A 6,000-nucleotide genomic window follows, 5' to 3' on the forward strand; every position below is an offset into this window, starting at 1 on the left:
CTCTGGCCAGCTGTTACCAAGGACCCAATTAGTATCCTCTTCTCTTTGAAATGTAAAGATCTCTGTGAAGCTCTGGCCCAAGGCCAGAGGCCTCATTAAAGAATATGGCTGGGGTTGTAGCTAAGCAGTAGAGTGCTAGCCTAGCATGTGCTAGGCGCTGGGTTCATCCTCAGCATTACATAAAATAAATAAATTAAATAAAGGTATTGTGTCCAACTACACCTAAAAAATAAATATTAAAAAATAACTTTGTCTTTCTTATCTCACTTTGCATTGCAAACACACTTCCAGCTTGAAAACTTTTTACAAACTATTACATACATTGTTACTAAAATAGATAGTCCATAAATGTTTGTGAAAAACTAGTAAAGGGGTGTTCAGTACCTGGAATGCTGATCTCTTTCAGGCCTATGGCCAAATTTAATTATTGTAAAATAGAGCAAAAGGAAATAGGAAGCTTAACTACACTGAACTCTTTTGCAGAGATCCTTTGCTGATAGTCCTAAGATCAATTATAGTGAATTTCTGGAGACACTTAATTAAGATTTTCTGTGGAGGAGCGGGTGCCACTACAATGTTAAGCTACTAAAGGAATCTTCCTCCCCAGATAAATGGAGATACTTTTAGCCATAATTCCTAGTTTCATGTCAACATTGATAGACCCTATCAAAAGTTAGTTTGATTAATCATTTTCTCTTGACATATTTCCTGATTAGCTCTTTTTGCTTCTGTTTTCTTTTCTACAAATTGTCACATTTTGCTTTCTTGTTTACTTTGAAAGTAATTTACAGAAGACCCTAAAGTAATTTAAAGAACACCTGTGACCTCGCCTGCATTTCACCACTCATTGCTCACTACTAGGTAACATCCTCACAGTCTGTTTTAGAACACTTCATAGCCTCAAGAAGAAACCTTCTTCCCTTTAGTTATTAGTCCCTGTTCTCCCTTTATTTCCTTCCCAGTCCTAATCTTTCTGTCTCTATGACTTCCCTATTCTAATTTTCAATATGAATGGAATCATAGGCTAGCTGGACTTATGCAACTGGCTTCTTTTACTTAAAATAATGTTTTCAAGGTTTATACAAGCGTATCAGTAGTATGTAGTATGTATCAGTGCTTCATTTCTCTTTTTTTTCCCAGTGATAAAATATATATAATATTAATTTCTCCCTCTCAACCATTTGAGTGGACCCTCGGTGGCATCAAGCATACTCACATGGCTGTGCAGCCATCACACCATCCATCTCTGGTACTTTTTTTTTATTTTCCTAAACTAAACACTGTAACAATCACTCCCATTCACCTTCCCTCCAGCCCCTGGCAACCACCATTCTACTTTCTGTCTCTAGGAATTTGACTGCTTTAGGTGAAAGATGTGGAGAGTAAATCCAAGGACATTTCCCCTATCTGCAGGTATTCCTCCACCGGCCACCCCCCCCTCACCGGCCACCCCCCCCCCTCACCGGCCACCCCCCCCCACCCCGTGTTGGGGTAAAATTGAAGCTTTCGTCATTTAAAAGACCAAGCCTTGGGGCTGGGGATGTGGCTCAAGCAAGCTCGCCTGGCATGCGTGGGTGCGGCCCAGTTCGATCCTCAGCACCACATACAAAGATGTTGTGTCCGCTGAAAACTAAAAAATAAATATTAAAATTCATTCTCTCTCTTAAAAAAAATAAATAAATAAAAGACCAAGCCTCAGCCAGAAGAAAGGAATACAAAAGGTACTTCACCTGACTGGCACCTGACCCCCCCACCCTTATGGGTCAGTTGACTCCAATACAATAAGCCCCAGGAAATTTCATATTTACACTGCTGTCCCACCCTCAGGGATCTTATACAATGAACCTCAGGAACTCCCCTTTTGTCTCACCCTAAGAAAAGCCTGTGTAATCCAGACCCTTGCTTCAGCCTGCCACCATTTTCCTTCCCCAAAATGAGCCATACCAGGTGTTTGACTGATTGACTTCTCTGCTGAATAAAGAAGAGCTTGCTGACCCGAGGTGTGCTTCCCGCCTTCATCATTTATGCGTCATTTGTGCTTATACTAGTTACATCATCTAAGCAGAATCATGTAACTTTTGCCACTTTATGACTGGCTTATTTCACCTAGAGTCCTCCACATGGTAGCATATGTAAAAATTTCCTTCCTTAGTACAGCTGAATAATATTCTACAAACATTCATGAAAAGGTTTCCATGAGTATGTACTAGAAGTGGGATTGTTAGTTAGATCATATGGTAACTCCATGTCATTTGAAGAACTGCCAGACTATTTTGCAAAGCAGCAGTACTATTTTATGTTCTCACAAATAGTGTATCAAAGTTTCGATTTCTTCACATCCTTGTCAACATTCGTTATTATCTGATTTTTAAAAATTTCTGGCCAGGCGCAGTGGTGCACACCTATAATACCAGGGGGATTTCGAGTTCAAAGCCAGTCTCATCAAAAAGCTAGGCACTAAGTAACTCAGTGAGACCATGTCTCTAAATAAGATGCAAAAAATAGGGCTGGGGATGTGGCTCAGTGATCAAGTATCCCTGAGTTAAATCCCCTGTATCATCCCCCCCCCACACACACACACATAAATCTGGCTATAGCCAGGCACAGTGATGCATGCTTGTAATCCTCGGGCTCAGAAGGCTGAGGCAGGAAGCACAAGTTCAAAGCCAGCCTCAGCAATGTAGCAAAGCCCTAAGTAACTTAGTGAGACCCCGTCTCAAAAAATATATATAAAAAGGGCTAGGGATATGGCTCAATGGCTAAGTGCCCTTGAATTCAATCCCTGGTATCAAAAAAAAAAAAGAACACTGGCTACTTTAGGACAAGAAGTGGTGTCTCATTACAGCTTGATTGTCATTTCCCTGATGACTGATGATGTTTAGTGTCTTTTCATGAACTTCATTGGTGTTATCTCCTTTGGTGCTATACAAAGCGTTCTTTTTCAGGATTTTATTTATTTATTTTCATTATTTTGGGCCTTTTGCAATTCCATATGGATTTTAGAATCAATTTGTATTTCCTTCATGGATAATGATATTGAATCCTGACTCTGCTATTCACTATTTATGTGATCTTGGGTGCCGCGGTCTGTCTGGGCACAAAATAACCGAGCCGCCACAAAGCCTTGTAGGTTCAAACAGCAACTCTTTATTCCCGAATTCTCACCAGCACTCTACACACACTTCCCGGGAACACACTCCCTCCGTGTGCCAATTCTCTGGAACCCGCGAGAACTCCAAAGTAGCTGCGAGGCAGCAGGATCCGCCCTAATCCCTGAGCCGCCCTATTCTGGAGCAGGGTCACCTTTCAACCATTCCCTCTAGCAAAATGCCAGGCCTCATTCCGACTAAACTGTGGCTCTCAACACTTGGGCAAGTGTTTTGAGCTTGAAGAGCTTCAGTTTGTTTGTCTATGAATGTGGTAAATGATACAATCTTTTTCACAAAGTTGATGGTATAATGCCAGATTCATGGGACCCCAGTAGACCTCCAGGAGCCGAATCCGATGCAATCACACAAGAGTCTTTATTGCAAGTGTTAGACCAGGACATGCAAGAAAAGACCACTGACTCCAATTAAAATCAAATTAAAGCAAGCTTATTATTTTGACTGTCTAGGCTGCCTCTCCCACCAAAAACCGCAGGAACAAGACAGCCCTGCAGCTTTCTTGCAGCCCAGCTTTATAGCCCAGAAAGTTACAAAGGGGGGTTACAGATAACAAAACTCTTGAGGAGCATAACACAAATGCTAGTTTACATTTTTGCTGGCCCCCGACATCAGAATTTATGAAGGTCATTAGAGCCTCAGAGGGGATTGGTATCTGGCCAGGGAAGGCCAAGATTTATGAGGCATCACTAAAGTTTCAGAGAGGGCTGTTATCTGGTCAGAGAGAGAGCCAGGCTGAAAAACCAGCCTCTACTTCAGAGCAAAGCTCATCCAAGGAAGGGACATGACCTTTGTCCTTGGAAAGACCACAGAGCACTCCTAGGCAAATTCCCACCCTGCTAAGTTGTTTATCTACAAATAACTGGAGAGATCTGCTGTGCCAGGTGTCCCTGATCAGTCAGGCTAGGTGGGGACCCATAGCAACCCCCTAGCAGCCACCAATCAGCACGAGACAGGGAAATACCTGGGATGCCAAATGACCCCCCAGTAGTTTATGGTGGTTGATACCATGTTGGGAAACCATGTAGTTCAGCACGTACTCCTCTCATGGCTTAAACCAATCAGTTCAAATTAATCCCCCTCTTTTACTAGCCAATCACCCTTACCCAACTTGTTCCCTCCAGTGAATGTGCTAATCATGTTTTAGAGTTGTTTTATGATTTTCCCTTGATGTGTGATGATTTGCTAAGAGATGCTATGATGTATGTGAAGTCCCTGCCTTCTCCAAAGAATGTATAAAACTGCTGCAAAGCCTGGGCTCGGGGCCTCTCAGCATCACCAGTTGCTGTGTGTGCGCGCCGTGGAAGACCGAGCTAGCTCACAATAAACACCTCTTTGCTGCTTACATCGATCTTGGTCTCTGGTGGTCTTTTGGGGGTCCCGAATTCAAGCATAAGAAGGCATGGGTGAGTTCAAGTCATGGGCAGGCATTCCAAGCTAGTTCAGAATTTGCAGTAATTTATAGTAAAGCCGAAATTATCTTTTCATGGCTTTGTGGCAAGATGGCTCCCAATTTTAAGAGAAAAATCAGGCTAGGTCTATCATTCCCCCCTTTTCTTTTGTGTCCCTTTCAAATCTTTGATAGGGTAGGGGAAGAACACTGAGGGAATTTTAATCCCTCAGGGAACAGTCTCCAACTTTTTTTTAATTCACCCAAAACCGGTCTCCCTGATTTGACCTGACTTAATTAATTATTTATATTGACTGTCTATTTATTTTTGGCTCCATTGTTGTAAGAAGAGGGGCATCGATGGTTTTGGCTTCTTCTGAGCTGAGAGGGGGTGACATGAGGGGGCCCAGCATGAGGGAGTTTCCTTTTAGAAGTCAGTTGGGTTTGAAGTCTGGTTGGGGAAGAATAGGTTGTAAAGTCATCTGGGGATGGTGCTTCTATGAGAGAAACAAAAACCATGAGTACTGAATAAATGTTGCAGCAGCTGGAACATGTCACTGTATAGTAGCAGTCCTCTCACCAGGAGGTGTGAAGGCTGAGAAGTTTATATGTGTGTGTGTGTGTGTGTGTGTGTGTGTGTGTGTGTGTTGTGTGTGTGTATATATATTTACCAGGAGAAGCTGTCTCCATAATAAGGCAAGAGTGGACAAGGCCTTTATAAAGGAATGTAAATCTTTAACATTTTTAAAGTTATCAGGAATGTAAACACAGCATTAAACTTTTAGCATTACAGATGTCCTTTCCCATAAGATTCAGTTTAATAATTAAATATCATCTGATATTGTAAAATCCTTTTACTAGTATGACCTCTGTGTTTTATAGAGAAACCTTTAATTCTGTTACTCAGGGCTGGATAATCATACTAGCAAACACCAAGCCTACCTGTGCAGGTTAGGAATATCTGTAGGCCTTAAACTAAAAACTTCTGTCTCTGGCAGCTCCTCTTGATAGTCTCTCTCTCTTTTTTTTAAAATTTTACTTTTTAGTTTTTTAGGTGGACACAATGTCTTTATTTTATTTTTATGTGGTGCTGAAGATCGAACCCAGTGCCTCACACATGCCAGGCTAGCGCGTTACCACTTGAGCCACATCCCCAACCCCCTTGATGGTCTCTTTTTATAGTTATCAGGCACTTCTGTCTGAGAATCCTTCTTTGTAGCCTCTAGTCTTACTTATTTGGGGAGGCTAATATAAGGTGTATACATTAAATAATAAGAAGAATTATTATTATTATTATTATTATTATTATTATTATTATTATCATTATTTAAAATGCCCAGAATGGCTGTGTTTTGGTTTTAACTGTCTTTGCTAAATGTTTAAGATGCAGCAGTCAAACTGACTTTTGTTTCTGCTGAGTTTTTATGGGAGTCATTCCTGGGGAAA

The sequence above is a fragment of the Marmota flaviventris genome, chromosome 6 (genome assembly GCF_047511675.1).
Source record: "Marmota flaviventris isolate mMarFla1 chromosome 6, mMarFla1.hap1, whole genome shotgun sequence".
Classification (NCBI taxonomy): Eukaryota; Metazoa; Chordata; class Mammalia; order Rodentia; family Sciuridae; genus Marmota; species Marmota flaviventris.